Source organism: Falco punctatus (genome assembly GCF_963210335.1).
Source record: "Falco punctatus genome assembly, chromosome: 13".
NCBI lineage: Eukaryota > Metazoa > Chordata > Aves > Falconiformes > Falconidae > Falco > Falco punctatus.
In genome coordinates this window covers 760866-779580 of record NC_137593.1, presented here as the reverse complement: position 1 = coordinate 779580, position 18715 = coordinate 760866, and the positions used below count along the sequence as shown (strand labels likewise).

The window sequence follows — 18715 nt, the reverse complement described above, 5'->3', positions numbered from 1 at the left end:
TTCCCATCAGGATTTTAAAACTATACAGCTCCAAAACCAAGTGACTTCAGAGCACAAGCTGCCTGTTCACAGTAAGGAGAATATTAAGGAGTGTGGGTAACTATACTTGCTTGTATAATTCTAAAATTATTTTGTATTACACATGAACTAAGAGAAGGCATATGGTCTGTGGTTCAACTTACAACTTTATTCATAAACAAAGGCAATAAATTAAATAGAACATGAAACAAAACATATTGAAAGCATCAGTCCTTGAGCCTTGGGTCTGGATGCAATTTTCCCCCTATTAATGCTCTATTTTTATTTTTTTTTTTTACTTCCCATTTTATTCTTACAGGAATGATACCACAAATCTGACCCCAGTATTTGTCAGCTCTATCAGCATGTTGCCTGCACTAACTGTACCTAACTGTATTTCAAGTAAGTATGAAAAGACCATGAGCTCTTAAATTGACGATAACAGCGAAGAAATGTTTTTTAAAATATCTTTTGAAGATTGCTTTACTAGATAGTATTTCTTAGTCTATAATTCATTACTTGTGCCGAATGGGTACAGTGCCTTAGGGAAAGTGTTGACTTTTAGAGGGGACTCAATTTGCCTAATTGCTTATGTTGTGTTAAGAAGCTTACTTGGTACATTTGCTTTGGATTTCAGCTCTCCAGTGCCTGTGTATCTGACCTGTACTGACTATCAGGCTATTCATTAGCCAGAATACTGCTGTTTTCTGAGGTACTGATCAATGACAGTGACACCACACAACAGACTATCTGCAAAGCCGCCACGTCAGGTTAGCGAGTTTAATGTTAATTCAATAATGTAGTGACCCTATTGTTAAAATATGTATATAGCCAAATACATTCTCAAGGGAGACTATACCAAACCTCTAATCACCACAGAGGAAAAATCTTAACAAGAAATTCTTTCTGAAGGTTGTGAATGTTGTCCCTGATTGCCTCAGAGGCTGCAACATATCCCATGAGCAGTGCAACTATTCTCTAGCTGAATCTTTACAGCATTTAATAACAAATGTTGCCACAGCAATATTCCTACAAACACCCAGGAATAAAGCAGGCAAAAACCTGTGATACATTTTGGTACTCCAAATGCTGAAGGAAAAAATAACTAGCAGAAACAGTTTTGCTGTCTGATTCATATGACTGTAGACACGATTTGCCCCTCACTGTAAGGTGTATTTCATGGGTTTATTCCCCTCCCAAAGCCATTTCTTATTTTTATTTCTTCCCCAAAGCTATTTCTCTAGCAGCTGCAGGAGAGGTGCCATGTGCACACCTTCCAGTAGTGATCTGCAAAAGGGCACTACACCCTATGTAAACAAGTCCTGCTTTCAGAACAAAGACCAAATTTCTGTGCAGACCTCATTTCTAGCAAAGTTTTCTCTTTCACTTTTGAAGCAGCAAATCTTTACTTCCTTAATTTGCTCCTTTTGTGAACAGGAGAGGGAAAGGAAAACAACCAGGAGTAATTCTCAACAACTGCTGAAAACACCAACATAAAAGACTCTGGAGACTTTTTTTTTTTTAATCCAAGAGAAGGTTTAGCCAAAGTGTCACTAATACTTGGCGTTTACATTTGTAAGGGAAAGGTTAAAGGAAGCTAAAAATGCTGGGCTAGCAATTACTTGTCACCTGAAGTCATACCCACATCAGTTGTCTGCCAGCGCAGTTATGTATTCAAACTCTTTCTATGCCCAGTGGAAAAACATAGGCTTGACCAAAGTAAATGACACAGCCCTGAAAGGTTATAAAGTCATCTTATTGATCTTTGGAACATCTTAACACTCTGAAGAAACGTGGGTCACATTCAATTTGTGCCAACAGAAGGTCCATCCTGTGATAGTATTAGAAAACAGTTTTAGCATAATTATACCATGGAAAGGCTCTGAAATACCCTGGGTAATTTCCCTGTCTGTAGGAACTGGTTTTAGCAGCAACTTCACGTTATGAAGACTTAACTGCAGTTGCTACTGACTTTCAGTTAGAATTAAATTCAAAAGCATGAGAAATTGAGCAGTAGCTGCATGTCCCACAGATATCACATATACAATGCATTCACATGACTGGCAAAGCTAAAAGATTTTATCTTCACATTTCCATGAAGATTATCATTGCAAAATGCTATTTTCCCAATAAATCCATCTTTAAAGCCAATCTCACACTAGCATTCTAGTTTTCATTCACTCAATTTATTGCAAAATCATTCATTTGGCTAAAATGAAACACAAAACATTTAAAACTAGAATCCAAGATACTCTCATTTGGCTACACATTTTATTCCATTTTTTCACATGTCTGCATACTGCCTGCTGTCCGGCACACCCAGCCATACTGAATCAATGTTCTCCCAGCATCTGCAGCCAGACTGTGGCTGAAGAGCACTGGAAATCTCAGGGAAGTCCAGGCCACAGAGGTTTGAATGAACTGAAATCATCACAAAACATTGGCAGATTATTCAGAACAAGCCAGCTCATCACAATGAAATGTGCAGTAAATGCTAGTGCATTAGAGGAGGCTGAACAGTTCTGAAACACTCCTTTGCTTTTCAAACATAACAGAGCTGAATGTCAATAGTCACACTAGATACTAGCAATGTATTTTCTCAAAATACCCTGCAAAGCGTTTAGAATCATGGGTTACCTCTGACTGTTCAGAGAGCTGAGCTGACAAAAATCCCTCCTGGAACAGTCTCACCAGTGTAAGGTGTAAAAGAGTGAAGATTCAAGCAAAGCCCAGTTACAGTGGCTCCATCTTTCAATGCACCAAAGCTGTACAAAAACTAGAAGAAAATAACAGGGCAGAAAGCATTTTGGTTGCTGTTAAGGTTGATGTTAAAAGTCAAGCCATTTAAAACCAAAGCCAAAATGTGACCTCAGTAAACACGCTGTTAAGGGAAAAAAACCCTCAACTTCTGTGTAAGTATAACCATGTCAGTATACTATTGACATTTACCTTATTGCTTTATTTTTATCTATGCTAAATTGGGCCTAAGGAAGAAACATAACGTGATAGCTATCATAATAATTAATGAAAGAGAAAAAAAATGTTATAAACACACCTATAGTTTGAGATTTTGGAGATCTCCCTCCCATGCTTCATCTCCCACTTGCTCTTGGCTGGAGTGAGCTCATCAGCACACAGCTCCTGGTACCCATCTCTCACTTGTACTCCTCCAGTCCACCTTCGCTCCCCTGGGCTCTGCATTACTGGAAGCACCATGCCCATGTGGTCCCTGTAGCCAGGCACTGCAACCAGCCACAGACACTCACACAGGCCGCTGAGCCCCAGAAAATAGCACAAATCACACCAGAGGCTCTTCTGGAGCCCACTTCTGTGCACCAGATACAGAGGACCTGGTTTGTGCTGCCCAACGTCCCACTCCAGGAGGAGCAGCAGTGCAGTACCTCCATGCACACCTGCATGCTGTGGGTACCATGGCCCCTCTGCCTAGAGAGCAGAGCCTATCCTATGTTTGTTTGGCTTTTTTAGAAGTGAATTTTGTTACATTCACTGGTGTGCCAGCTGGGGTTGGAGTACAAGAAACAAAAATCCCCCCTTCTTGTTCTTTCTTTTCTTTTGCAGAAAGGAAACAAGGAAATACATTGATTTTCCTGTCCTGCAATGCATTTTTCACTTCTTTAAAAACGTGGATTCTTCTAAGTCTCTGAGATGGCCATTACTGAACCATAATCACACTAGTAAACCCTACCTATGTGCCCCTGAACATTTATTTTCGCATCAGAGGTCCATATAACATGGCAAAAAGACGGAGCAGATCAGTGTGTGCTGCCATACAATTCATGTGTAAAATTTGGCTCAAGTGTCAACCCAACAGTACCAAACCCCATCCGCAACTGCAAAAGTAAGGCAACGGTACAGTAATTACAAGCATTGTATGCTGACTTACTTTCTGGCAGACTAATCATGGGCATGGAGTGCTTTAGGGATTTGTGAGCTAAGATTTGTCCTGAAATGCAGACTGGACAGTTCCAGGGTAGCTTGTAAGCCTAGGAAAATGGTGAGTTTTCACGTAGTGGCTGTTTTGTCACTGTTGTTATTTTAATGGCAACTTCTGACCTATAACCATTTTTCACAGACTAAACGTGAGCACTTCCTTCATATTTTATTACTTTCAGAGCTGCAAATACTGAAGCTGAATGCAGTGACAAGAATTTTCACTTCAAAACCTATCTACTTAATAGTACTATTAAGTCTTCTGAAAATTTTGAAAAATATTTAGACACTCCTGTAAATCCTTATAAATGGGATTTTTGCTCTTACTTAGTCTTTATTCCTATTTCACTCCTGACTGAACTTAAGGAATTTGAAGACAGTCACAGTATGCAGTTATTTGATGTCCCTTTTGTAGCCAACCTACTTTTTCCAAAGGATAACCAGGATTCTCTCTCTATGGTACTTTCACAGTCTACCTGCTTGCCAGAAAAATGGCCAGAGTAACACAGGTATTTTAAGTGGGAATTGTTATTAATTCTCAGTAAGTTAGTGCTTAGAATGAATACACATGGAATGATTCTGAGAAATGTTGCAATGTTAAATAATTTTAATAACCATTAAGGACATAGATTTACAATAATCGAGTGATAGTGTTTATTAACTGAAGGTTCATTACAGAGACATTTATTATGTTCTAAAACACCTACAGTGCCCAGCTGGTTGCAGTGCTGCTGCAGAATCCCGGCTCAGTCTCCAGAAAACAACTCAAGATCTTAAGCTGAAGCTGAAGGGACTTTGATGCATTTGCAATTGCAGCAATGCAATTGAGTCCACAAGGCTCATCATCGCTGTGTCTCAGGTTTCTCCATTAGAGCACAGCCAGTCCCAATACTTCTCACTGGATTGAAGTGAAACTATCCACAACCATAATTCTCCAAAATCTTTAAAACCCATTTCTGACTAATAATAGTAGTGCAAGCTAAGCAAGTAACTCTCAAACCACTTCTCTAAATGTCAGGTGGGTTCCAAGACTGCATAAAAGCCTATGGGAAAGTGAAGACAGGACTGAGAAGTGACTTGCTGCTTTACACCGACCAAGTAAAAAGGCAAACCTGAATGTCAGTACCTCCTGACTTCCTGGCAGTTTTCAATCTCACAGCTCAGACTGCTTTGAAGCCCACACAGTTACGAAAGCATTTTGGAAAGTGCATCGCATAGTTTTCTCATGTGTGAAAACATAAAACAAGCTGCAAGAGAATCCATAGCCATTGCCAATAACTAACACAGTTGAGTAAAATACTTTGAATATTAACAAGACCAAAAATACTGCTAGGACTTGACCAAGGACTGGCCAAAAAGGATTGACCAAAAACTTCAGAGAAATAGTCTCAGAATGTGAATGGTATCAAAGATTCAAGAACCATAGCCCTTACTTTTTAAATTGGCAACCGGCTTTTCTTGTCTTGGCTCACCACAAGCTAGTGTCCTTTGGCAAGCTTCTTGCCACATTTTCCTCTAAGACATAATGTGCAGTTATCACCAAATCCTGCATCCTTTACACTCTCAGGGATGCAGCAGGGAATAGTTGCTGCATGTGCAGAGTGAGTGCTACCTTCCAGAGAGGCTGCTGGGGAGGCTGTACAGGCAGCAGGGCACAGGAAAGGTGGGCAGCTGCCAGATTCTGGGGAAAAAAAGATCTCTTGGAAGCCTGTGTTACCTATGTTAGCTTGAAGCTTCATCCAGCTTTCATAAGAGTCAATGGAAAGTGTCCCTAGGATGAACCATGTACCTGCACCAGTTCACACATAGCAAGAGGGTTTTTCACCTTTAGTAAGCAATAAACAACTTCCAGGTTTTAATTCCAGCGGGATTGAATCCAAGTATAGTGCAATTTTGAGGGACACTGATAATACACCCGATTTTGAAATAAAAATATCTTTGTCTGCAGTTTTGTTAACTCTAATAAAACGCAAATTTACAAGAAAAAGGGTATTTTAAAAATTGTAAAATGCATTACAGAAGATTTAGCTTCTCCAAAACAGAAAAACCAACTTGAGGAGCCTTACTTCAAGCCACAGAGAGGCAAATATAAAATTATCACAGTCTGTATTTAAGTGGAAACTCTTGAGTTCCTGAGAAACTTCATCCCTTCTTCAGTTCTGCTGTAAGCAGGAACTTTTACTGTCACCCCTGCTGTAATCCTGCCCCAACTAGGAACTTTTACTGTTTTTCCATAGACTGATTTTTTTCTGGCTAGAAACATACATTCTGGCTTTAGCTCCCCAAGCAAGTTTATTCTAGAGATGATCACAAAGCCAATGTTAATGTGGAGAGCCTGCAGAGTACTTTGCTGGCAGTCACTTCCAGAAGCAAGCTGGCCATTAATTACAGCAGCCTTATGACACAGTGTGGCTCTGATTTCCCACCTGCAGTGGCCTCCCTGTACCTGGGAGGTAAAAGCCACCCGGCTGGGGACCAACCTGGCCCAGTCATTCCACACATCACACTTTCTGGTTTCTGCTGGGAGAACTTCACCTCCCACCAGGCAGGGACCCCCAGCAGAGCCACAGGGAGGTAAAAACATTCTTAGCTTCTTCCATGGGCCAGCAGACCCAGGTCCTCAGCGTCTGACCCTTTTCTTATTGCCATCTCATACACCGCCTCACTGGAGGCTTGTGCAGCTCTCCTGACCATCCAGCCCCAGGGCTCCTCACCCTGGAGGGCCTGTCTCTGATATTTTCCTGCACTAGTTCCTGTAACTTACACATTTTCTGTGTTTAGTTCCTTTGCTACTTAAATGAAAAGCAAGGAAGGCCTGAAAGCTGTTTGTCAGTGGGTTTGCACTAGGAGTGGATTTGACCCAGTGTGTTTTCCCAGGCTTTGCTACCCTCCACCCAGCCTCCCAAAGGTCCTTCCCAGATACCTGCCAGCTGCAAAGGGCCAGCATGGCCAAACATTTCGGCAAGATCAGCACTTTTGTCAGATTTTCACAGGAAATCATAAATAAGGACTAGATCCCAGTCAACCACCAAAGCCAAGAACACTAGCATCTCTGGGAAAGGTTTACCTCAAGCCTAGATACATATAGCAAGAAGTGTGGTAAGAGTGAGCTGATAGTTATCCAAGACAGATGATTGGATATTTCATGGTAGAAAATTTTATTAAGTACGTACAGTAGTAATAGCCAAATTCACCAGAAACAGGAAGTGTGCACAGCAGCTTCTAGAGTTACTACAGCAGCATACACCTAAGTGAAGGAATGTGAGAGCTGTCGCATTTCATAAAAACGTTTAATGTTTCCTCGCAGAGAGCTCAGCCAGACATCAGTATTCAAACCAGGAGTCCTGTTACACTACTCCTGGCTATGAGAAACAATTCTCTACTACCTGGGAATGTTTTGCTGGTATATTGGAATTCTGCATTAATTTTTCCCTTAAGTAGAATGACATTCATATAATAGCTTAGTACTCCCAACAGCTAATTTCCAAAAGCTGGGCGGGGGGAGAAAAGCAGTAGAAAGGAGAAAAAGAAAGCACATTTTTCTTGCAAACCAAAGCAGTAAAGTCAGCAAGATTCTTTGAGTGTCTTGTAAAGCAATAACACAGGATCTTTCCAGCCAGCTGAGGCACTGCCTACAAGAGGAAATTGTACTAGGCTAATCAGGAGTGCAGTACTGAACCAACGAACAGCCTGTGTGGCCACAGCTTCAGCGAAAACTGTGGCATTTCCTATTTGTACACTCGGAATAATTAAAGTAAGAATGGCTCACAGAGTGCTCCTAAAGATTTAACAGGAAAATAAGGGCTTTAACAGGAGAATAAAAAATTACCACCTTTTCCTATAGATCAGCATAGAAGATCTCCATCAACACCTATAATATTACAGCATTTTTGTATTTCTCTAGAACCTCAGTTTGACAAATACGAGCTACCAGTGAGACCAGTGCCTTCATAAAACAAAGTGGTGTTTTCAATTTATGCAAGTCACATGCTCCTTTACTGTGATGCCTACAAGCATGAACTAATGAGATGTGTGAAAAGAAGGGGGGCTCAGGGGTGGAAATCCTTCCTTCAGCTGAGTCCAATTGCTCAAACATTGCTACAGATGGTATTTTCCCTTTGCACCACTAGCTGTCATTGGAATGAAATGTAGTTTGGAGATAGTAATCAAGTATTCGAAAATAAGCATTGCTAATATATGAGGATAAACTACAGCAGCTGCCTCTCACTTCACATTGCACATAAAACAGGATCCCATGACGAACAACCTCACACACTGGTTTTAATGGCCGCATGCATTTTTGTGGCAATTCAGCAGTTGTTTCTCAGAAGATGATTAAATACATTTAAATGAGTATGTTGGGAAGTATCTTAGCAATGGTTAACAAAGAAAATTTCATTTGCATGGTTTTGGGTGAAGCAGTCCACCAAGTCTTGAGAGATCCATACATTGCAGAAAAACACAGACCTCCCTACCACTAAGGTTCAGGCTGTCCATTCCTTAAAAGGCTGATCTCACACGTGCAGCAGCAGCCGTCTCTTGAAACATCATCAGTCATTTCAGTGCAGGCAAGGAAGGTTACAGCCATATTTTACTACCAATTTACCTTCAGGAAACTGGTACAATGTACAAGATAGCACTATATAACCACTGACATCAACACAAACTAGAGCTCTAGCACTTTTACAGGGTAGAAGACAGCAGAGCACCAAGTGTTAACTTCTCAGCAAAAGAGTCACTTACATAGTCTACTTAATAGCATTTAGCAAGACATGATATAATGAGGTTTAAGGCATACACTGTGTTTCTGTACCCCCCCTACAGATGGATATTTTTGAACCAAGTAAATGATCTTTTAGTCAAACTAACAGTTGTCAGGAACACTTAAACAACTTGATCCAAAACCATTCATATCAGAGTCCTTGTTTGTGGTCAGTAACTGATGACACTATATTTTTTGTAGCCACACTTCCCCCCCCCCCCCCCCATTTGCACCTATTTGTAACTGGTGCCCCACGGTGGCTGCTCAGAGCCTGGCCCTGCAGCATTCCATCACACCAAGGCAGGGGGTTCAACGTTCAGCATGTCTCAGTGAGCAGACACACACGAGCACAAATACGGCAGATAGCACAACTGCCTTGGGCAGACACATCCTTAAGTGCACAACCTTGCTTAACTTTGCCTTATCTCACTTTTAATGTGTAAGTATCAATTATACACCATGTGTGAATGTAAGAAAATGTGAAAGAGCTTTATTTCCAGGCTACAGCTACATACTGCACGTTCCACTCCAGGGAAGTTTAATGCAGATACCAGAAAATGTGCTTGGATTGACCTATAGCATCATGCTGACCACCGTGGGGCTAAGCACACAGGGAAAGCAGCACGTTATCAGAATTTATCCACATGACCAAATCCATTAAAGCACCAAGGAAAAGAGACATAGTGATCCAAACTGAGCTTGGAAAGAAATGGGAAAAGGCTATTTACTGCCACCACTTTGCTCTCCTGCCATTCAGTTTGGCACAAAGCACAGCCTTCTTCAAGCTGATATGCTTGCACTTTAAACGTAGTTCTCCCTGTATTTATCTAGATAGCTGTTTCATACAAGACACTAGCGATCAACTGCAATCATTCTGAAAGCACAACAGAGGTGGATCAATCCTGCTGCATACAATAAATGTTCACTGATACACTGAAAATATTAAAGCATTATAAAGTATGGTTCATACACAAAATCCCAATTATCACAAAACTGGCAGGGAAATGAAATGTTGGCATGTTTTGCAAAGAAAGCATATAAGCAAAACGTAGTTTATAATATCTCTCTGTTTTATCCAACAACATGCCTTAGTGGCCAACTGAAGATTGATTGGAGCAATTGAAAAGTGAAAGACACCCATTTGTAGTAGCTGCAGTAACTCTGATATGCACCCATCACAGAGTATTGTTTCCATCTTCAAAGCATTACCAAGATCACCTGAGCCACTTTCAGAGATCAATGGACTAGGGTGTTTTGAACTCAACAAACATGTATAAAAATATAAATACGTTGATCTCTAACTGTTAACAGTCAGTTTCAAAATCGTATCACAAGCTGATGTGTTTTAGGCAATGGATCCTGCATATGAAATTTATGCAGCTGACTGCTGCATACATGGCAGTGGTCACAGGAACTACAGTGAAAAATCAGGGAACTACAGAAAAAAAACAGCATAGAATACTGTTAGATGACTAGCAAACTAGAGGGGAGCAGGCCTCAACAAGAGGAGTCTTAAACTTCTTAGTGCAATGTCTTAACAAATTTTAAAGTATGTTATGTTCAGTGTTCCTGAATTCTCTGCTGACTGTTGCTTTTGTGCAGTATTTCAGTTTTAACACAAAAGTACAGCTTATAATATTGGGGAATAGAAAAAATAATGAAGAATAGTGTGTACACCCAGAAAGACAGTGGAAATTTCCACATTGACTTGTCAAGCCAGTTCAGAAAGGAAATTAAGCTAAAACACTCCCTCTGCACAGGCATCAGAGCTGCTGAACACATTATTTGAAGGAATGTATTTGTGAAACTTTCAGTGCAAAAACCTTTGTACTTGCACATCTGATTTAGGATACTATTCTGGTATTTGCACATTCAAACAGCTCCTTACCACTATTTTCAAACTCCTCGACTGCGTATGAGACATGCTTTCCTACTTGAGCAATACAAACTACAAAACAATAAGGTTTCAAAAGAAAACCGATTCTACCTAACAAACTAAGTCTTTGAGGAACGCACTATGAATCCAGCGTTTCTGCTGAGCTGATTAAATGTGTCACCCACCTTTATGCACTGCTCAGAAAACAAAGAAATCAAACTGTAGGAAGGCTGAGCTTAACTGGAACAAAGCCACTAACATTTGCATGGCACATTTGGATCCAACCTGCAGACTAACGATTTTTAAGCAGAAAAACAAGCGTCATTCTCAAAGAAAACTCAAGCCTGAACTGAAGCCAGATCCTTTTTAAATGCTAAATTTCTACGCCCTGTTAACACTTATTTCACCTTTTTATAACTTTATTGCTAATAACAGTGATATGATTTTTAAATACCAGCGACCTTGAAATTTGTTTAAAAATCCCGTTTGAACTTTAATAAAAACGTCTCGCTCAGGCTCTCACTGTAAGGCTTGCACAACAACCTGCCTGTAATTTACAGCTGCATTACTCATTCGGTAACAGGTCCGCAGGGAACCTCACTGCTGAGTTCCTTCCCCACAGCATACTTTGCTTTGAAGTTTTCAGCCACAGACCCAGGGTCTTAGCCCATGTGTACTTGTTTAGCCGAGCCAATAAATCATGCAGCTTCAGCCTCCCTCTTAAAGAGCTGCCTCTTGCATAAAATGATTTATTAGAAAAACAGCAAAGTCACGATATACTTCTTTTTCATGAAGGTCTCTAGCTTTTTTGATTAGTCTGAGGTTTCTGAAGCAAATACTTGAAGGAGTCATCTTGCTCACATTTTCCTTTGTTTAATTTCTAGCACCAAGTTGACATCAGTCTTGTGATATATACGCTGCAAAATCAATGCTAGGATTTTGCAAGCACAAAATCTATATCTAGCACAGTGAACGACAGACGCTTTAAGACACAGTACTTCCCTAGAATCAAACACATCAGGCTCCTCCACACCTAATAAGCAAAAACATCTTGTAGATGTTTTTATGTTTTTCCACCGTGTATCACTCTTATACTTCAACTGCTGAAAGGAAGTTTTCCTGAGGTTACTGCTCCTCTTAGGACCGTAAAGATACATGTTATTGTCTTTTTAATACACGGAATAAAACTGCAAAAATTGTTGCACACACACTGCTTATCTCAATATCAAGATAAACAAATAACACTAGTTCAATATTTGCATTGCAAGGCCTTCAAGGCAGTTACTGGCGCCAAACTTTTTTTTTTTTTAAACACTGCTTATTACAGACATGTGAAATAATATTGCAGTAACCTTCTCTTGCTTCAAAAATCATTTATCCATATGAAATAACACAGGGTTTCATCTCTAAATGCCATGAAAAAAACCCTAGATGCTATTTCAGCTTCACCTGTGGCACCCCAGGCACCAAGTCAAGCAGTAGTAAGGCCCCGCACAGGGCTGCAAAGGTTACAGAAAGCCCTGCTATACAGGTGGCAGCTACAAGGAACTCGCAAAATCAGCCTGCATCCTCCCACCGTCAGGAAAACACAGAGGAGCAGAGCTGGACGAGATAAGGGAATGAGATCTTTATAAGGCTCCTCCAGCTGACTCAAGCTGATAGCATTTGCTCGATATATTTCCATTCATTTACACCCTCAAATATATCCAGGCACTTTCAGTCTCTCAAGACAGAGCAGTCACACAATCTGAGCCGGAAAAAGAGGAAAAAAAAGAAAAAAAAAGAAAAAAGAAAAAAAAAAGAGAGTGCTGGCAGAAAGTGAGCCAAATGTGTTTGTCAGAGGCATTTGGATTTGCAAAATTAAGTCCTCTATGGCCAATTCTGAATCCTTGGAAACCAGTGGGAGTTTACTTATGTCATCACTGGATCAGAATTTGGTTCCTCATCCTTACTTATTATGACCTAGAAATTAAATCCAGCTCATATACAACGAACAAGATATTTTCTATACATATTCACAAGGGAAGAGTCTTCAGAAAGAGCAGAGGAAGCAGTATGGCACACCTGCTTTGTTTTAGAAGACTTGAACCAAAACCATGTGGGGAAAAGGGAAAAGCCAACAAAAGACCATCCATAAGAGAACATTGGGTGGAACAGAGGCTCAGCATAACGAAAAGTGCAATGTGTTTCAACAACAAAGAAAACATAAGCTCCATTATTTTACACTACTTTCCAAAGCATCTGCATGTAAAATGTTTGATCTATTTGGCCTCTCTGCCAGATGTTTCTTATTCTTTTTATAGTAGAGATGGGTGAGAAGCAGAGGGCACTTCTTCAGTCAGAGCAGCCTGAGTAGGAATGCCTGTATTCCCTCTTACCTCCCCTGGAGGCAACCTGAGCTTTGCTGCCGTACTTGGCACAAATACTAGTCAATCATGGATTATTGCAGCTCCCACAATTTTCAATATGTGAGTAAAAAAGTTTTGGTTTGGGTTGAGCAAACAATTGCATTTAACTCCAAGTGCTTTGTTTTAAACCAAGCAAATTTTTAACCACTTTTCAGTGAAGATGTTATGCAAAGATAACATGAATTTGAGAACAGATTCTGTCACAAAACCCAAATATTCCACAAAAGAAGAGTTTGATAAAAATGTGAGCCATGCTGATGTGTTGGCAGCAGAGTCCTCCTGCCAAAAATCAGATGGAACCTTATCTGCTGTGAAATCTAATCTCCATTTGAGGTGTTGTCAAAACACAGGTACAGAGGCAGCAGACCCAGCCTTCTCCGCAGTGCCTAACGGCAGGTCCTGCTGCTCGCTCAGGGACATGGCTGCCTCTCCTCCGACCAGCAAGACACGTTTACCTACAGGTGGGCAGACCGGAGAGATCTGGGCAAAGCAGCTACAAGGAAACACAGGTGAAATTACACCCATGTGTGCTCTCAGCAGTGTTTTGTGAACACACTGGCCTCATCCTTCTATCAGTTTCCTGCAGGGCTGCAAAACAATCTGCAAGAGTCTCAGTCCCCTTCAGAAGTGTTCATTAACTTTATCTTCCAGATGTGTAAACCCAATTACCAAAGTTTTGCTTGTAAACAAAACATTAGTAGTGCCACTCTGTGCAGCAATAAAACCCTTTCTAAGTCAACATAGTTTTCTCACCACCAGAGGAGATAAACACTTTCTGACTTTCACAGCTTTGAGCTTTGCTTACTTTGATGTTCTTGAGGCTTACAAGATTATGTGCACATATGTGTAATTGCAGAGACTGCAAGACTTCCCCATTCCTGTTGCACAACTGCTTAACCCTCTTTTCTAGCTAACCTCTCCATACATTTAGCTTACTTTTCAAGCTTTCTGAACACTACCTTCACTTTTAGTTTAGAAACTACTGCTGCCCTTCTGGGCTCAGGCCTTAAAAAAAACCAACCAAATAATCCAAGCCCAAACCCCAACGGTCCTCATAGACTGAGGCTACAGAACAAGGGTTCCTCTCTGAGCTGCTCCAGGTGTTGCTCCATTCATCTTCCCTGAGAGGCATTTTTCCACCGCTTCAGAAGCGGCACCAGAAGCCCAGTAATTTTCCTGGTAGGGCACCGGTTGGATGTGCAAGTATCCAGGCATCATGAGCTAGCATGGCAACGCGAAAACAGCAGAAGGTTTTGGCAGAAGGAACCCCCTGTTGCCTCAGGGCTAGCACTCCAAGTCAAAGCCCACCTGTGACAGCAGCAGCTCTCTCAGGGAAGTTTGAGACTGCAGGATGAACTCTCACAAGGGCTGGGGTCCACAGCAGCTCAACCACCTTGTCCCCAGTGGCATGCTGCAGACAGTCCATGGCACACACCCAAAGTGAAAGCCCAGCACTGCAGCTCCTAGTGAAAGAAGCTCACAGATGGTTGCTGCTACTCAGCAATTGACACAGGAACAGAATTAGAATAAAATTTTATTTTTAATTATGCTTCATGCCATCACAGGAAGAGTGGTGCACAAAAGTCTCCGGTTTTGCCCCACACGCATGTTTTTGCTCTCACAACTGCCTGATGTCCTTCTAGTGTAGTCACCTTGGACTTCACATTGTAAACAAAAACAGAACAAAGCCAAAGGTTATCTGTTGAACAAACAGTAGATAAAACAAGCTAGAAGCCAAAAGCATATGAATTTACAGCTAAGTACTTCCAGTCAGTGACTCGGGTCTTGGCTAATCTCAATGCCCAAAAATGTCTTTCCAGGATGGTGGTTGCCTGGTTTTTTTTCAAGGATTCAGAAACGAATTGAGTCTTTTAATAAAGAAAAAAAAAGAAAAGAGCCAACTTGTCCTCTTTTTCATTCTTTCCTTTCAGTGAAAATAGAATTCTGAAAGTATTTTTAAGAAAAGGAAAGTCTGCTTTAGTTCAGATGCTGGAAAACTGATGATTTTGGCCAGGTACAGTCCTGTTAAGATAGTTCTACCTATCCTCTGCTTTCCCTGTTGAGTGGGTAACTTGCCTTTCTTAGCTGCTCTAAGGGCCATGGCCTCCGTTTGAAGAAGATGAAAAGCCAGTATGACTTAGAGGCTGCTACAAGTACACCACTGTATACCACCCTGCATGCAAACACAAGTCAAAACACAGAGAAAAGAGGAATAGTAAAGCGAAGCTGCTTTAAAACTACATACTCACTGCTTCCAATTGTTAACTAGTACCTTTATTCTCTGTTGTGAAATGAAGGGAAAAACATGCAAAATTTTCACAAATTAAGATTAAAATCTTCTGTGACTAAATGTAATATTTACTTGAAGTAAATCTGGTATTTAGAAATTTGTTTTTCCAAGTGCTTTGAACATAAACCAGACTTTATAAATATGCTGGGAAACATTTAAACTTCAGTCAGAGACAACTGTTTCATTTCAGAAATTAACACTGGCTTTGGGCTGACAGAGAAATAGCTCAGCATGACAAAGAGGCATCATCTGGGCCTTTGATGAAGGACAGCTTATGGCAACAGATTTTCAACTCATAACTACAACACAAGCCCATGTTATATCACATTACAGAGAGCTAAGCTTGCTTTGGAAGTAATTTGTTCACATATATTATCCAAGTACCATCAGCCCTAAGACAGCATTGAGGAAAAAAAGGCATTTCCTTTTCATACCAAGAAAAACGCTGAAAAGCATGAAAATGAGAGGCAAATGTTGTTGCAGAAGGAAGAAAAACATGGCTCAGGTTTCCACACAGAGCTGTTGAGCACGTGGCTTAAGAACTGCTGAAAGAATTAAGGGTACATTCCTTTCAGCTTGATTCAACGATTTTCTTCATATAAGAATTACAGTATTAAGCTTACTGTTGCGGAAAGAGAACATATTTAGCAGCTTTTAACAGAGAGTTACTAGCTTTTAATAGAAACTTTTCAGCCAGTGTTCACAATCCACTGCAGTCTTACCCGAAGACAGGCATTTAAATCTTTACTGGTATAGCTACAGTTACTTGTTTCAGTCATTCAGGAACAGAGCTATTGCCAATGTCCTGATGTAAATAAAAGCTCGTTTGTACAGCAGTAATACATTTTTACCTATAGATAGTTCCTTATGGCCAGCTGAAACAGGCATTTCTGACACCCTTCTTCTGCTTGGTAAACCACAGGCAGCACCACAAGAGACACAGCCAGGCGCGAGGGCCAGCCACACTGCCAGTGCCCGCTTCCCCGGCACTGGATGCTTGGCTCCACGTCAGTCGTGTGCCACCGCCTGGCAGAGCCCTACACAGCCATCCACCCGCCCCCCCAGCGGCGCCAGGGCCCCGTGCCTCTGGCTGAGCTCCCAGGAGCACCATGTGCCATCAAGAGTGGTTCCAAACAATGTTTATCAATATGGTGAAAGGCGCTTTTTATATAAAAATATAAATATATGTATGTGTATCAGGCACCGGTTGCTGTTTCAGCACAAAACCAAACCCCAGGTGCCAGACTGCCAATAGCCCACTCGGGCTGCAGCCCTGACCCAAGGTTGCCAGCTGGTGTTGGGAAGCACAGACCCTGGAGAACGAGGGCAACCACTGGCACGGGCCCTCCTCCACTGCTGGGGGTGCAGAAGCAAAGAGAAAGAAGGCAGCCAACAGCCCAGAGTGCCTGACCCCAAGGAGACCAGCAGTAAACTACTAACCTGTCATGCAAGAGTCAACTGTGCTGACTGAAAAGCTGATGAGTTCTCTCACACAGCCATGGTGACAGGTTTTTGAGCCAAGCCGGCTCTTTCAGGAGCCCCTCATGGCAGCAGAACGGCCCACTGGGAGGTAAGTCAAGCCTGCAAAGGGTAGCACAGGTCTGCGCACCGGCGGGCTGGCAAAGCTTGCTGCCAAACATCTGGCGGCAGACACAAGGCCCCATGCCTGCAGCTGGGTCTGGGCTGCCACAGACAGCTCCTGCCAGCAGCAGGGCCGGGGCTGCTGCCCCTGGGACCCATCAGCTGCCACTTGAGTTGTCACTAAACAGGCACTGCCCCATCTTCAGGAGCAGACAGGAAGCCCGAGATATGCAGGGAGGTTTTTACAGAAGTGAGAAGACCACACACCCTCCTCATAACACCACCAGCAAGTAATCTTTCCTACTCAAGCAAAATAAAATCTCACAGTGCATCAGCACTGACCTGCCTTGAGGGGGACATATGGCAAAGCACAGTATAGCTTGTTTCAGAAACGCAAGCTACTAATCGGATTAAGATAAGGTGCTAAAATCATTTTTAAAATGGTAAGATTCTGTAATCTAGATGGAGTCCATAACCTTCCCATCTAATCTGTTTTCCTTTAAAAAAGGGGTTTAGCCACAGAATGCTAAAGAAAACTAAAAATTATGTTCACCCTTTATTAAAGGTTTACTAAGGAGGGGCAAAAGAAGGTAACAGTAAAGAAAAGTGCTATTCATCTGGAAGAAAAACAAGTGCACTTCTACTCATACCAAGTTTACTGCTGACTGCCACTGGGACAGGATGAAGTGCAATTTGTATTTCTTTTCCTATACAGAGCTTAAACTCTCTGTTGTGCCTGTAGCTAAAGAAGCAAAAAGCAAAGGCTTACCAGGCATTTACTAACTCGCCCTGTTTGCCTGCAGACACTGGGACAACGGCTGTGCTGTTCTGGCCTGGACTCTTCACAAAGCTCAGATGCGTGGATGTCTCCCTCATCCCCTCCGCACACCACGTGCATCAGAGCTACACCAAGCTGTCACACACAGGGAACCTTCTTGCCGTGTGAGTGCTTTTGAAGCAGACCCTATTAAACAGGATTTCTCCCTCTGTTCACATGTTAACTAATCTAACAGCCTTTGTTTCTCAGGGCTGAGAAATATGCACCATTATGCATAGCAAAGAGGAACAAGTCCTTGAGAAAGTGAATAGATTTTCAAGTTTGGATTCTGGAAAATGCCATTTAAAAGACTTTACAAGCACCTGCAATTTGTAATGCAGACATGTATTCAGTGGTTAACCTGTACCACAGAAGCACAGTACAGCAAGCTTGCTGGTGGCAGTATGGAACCCCACAGAAGGAATGTGACGCAGTCCTCCCCTCACCTGTTTGCTGGCCCCTCAGCGACCAGGCGAGCTGCAGAGTCCCCAGTCCCCCTGCAGCCTGCACAGTCCACGCCAGCGGCAGAGGAAGCTGTGGTTTGGCACGAGTGCTGCTTCCCTGCCAGAGAGACAGGCGGGCCTTTGAACATGCCAGACCACAGGACTGAGCAGCAAGAGGGAGCCAAGCCCAGGAACATCCATTTCAACATTTCTGGGAAAGCTAAAACAGCAAGTATGGTATTCTGCTGCTATTGCACTTTCTGCTTGTTGATTGTTCTGCTTCCATCTCCTGCTCTCGAAGGCACAGTTCTGCCTAGTTCTTCCTTCACCCTCCATCATCTTCACAGCTCTTTAAACACACAACTCAATGCCTTCCTCCCTGTGTCAGAAAAACCACCTACACACCACTGAAAGATACGGACAGGGTGGAGGTCCCCGCCCCCCCTTACTGTGTCCTGTAAATTCCTATCCCAGACCCTTCCCACCGCCCAACCAGACATCCTGCCTTTGCACCTGGCTCCTGCCCTTCCTCATTCTCCCAGTGATCCGGGCTCCCTGGACAAAGCGTT

At 42.1% G+C, this 18715-nt stretch overlaps 1 protein-coding gene across 3 annotated transcripts in view; it reads right to left on the bottom strand.

Moving 5' to 3' along the window:
* The window catches only part of AADAC (arylacetamide deacetylase), a 37855-nt gene extending 19718 nt beyond the window's left edge, over window positions 1-18137 (bottom strand). The window contains exons 1-2 of one of the 3 annotated variants that reach the window (XM_080410239.1): window positions 16746-18137; window positions 15092-15188 (exon numbers count right to left, since the gene is read on the bottom strand). The gene's annotated coding sequence lies outside the window, so the exon portion shown is untranslated. The other 2 variants (XM_080410241.1, XM_080410240.1) reach the window with 2 other exon arrangements.
* Window positions 18138-18715: the final 578 nt, after the last annotated feature.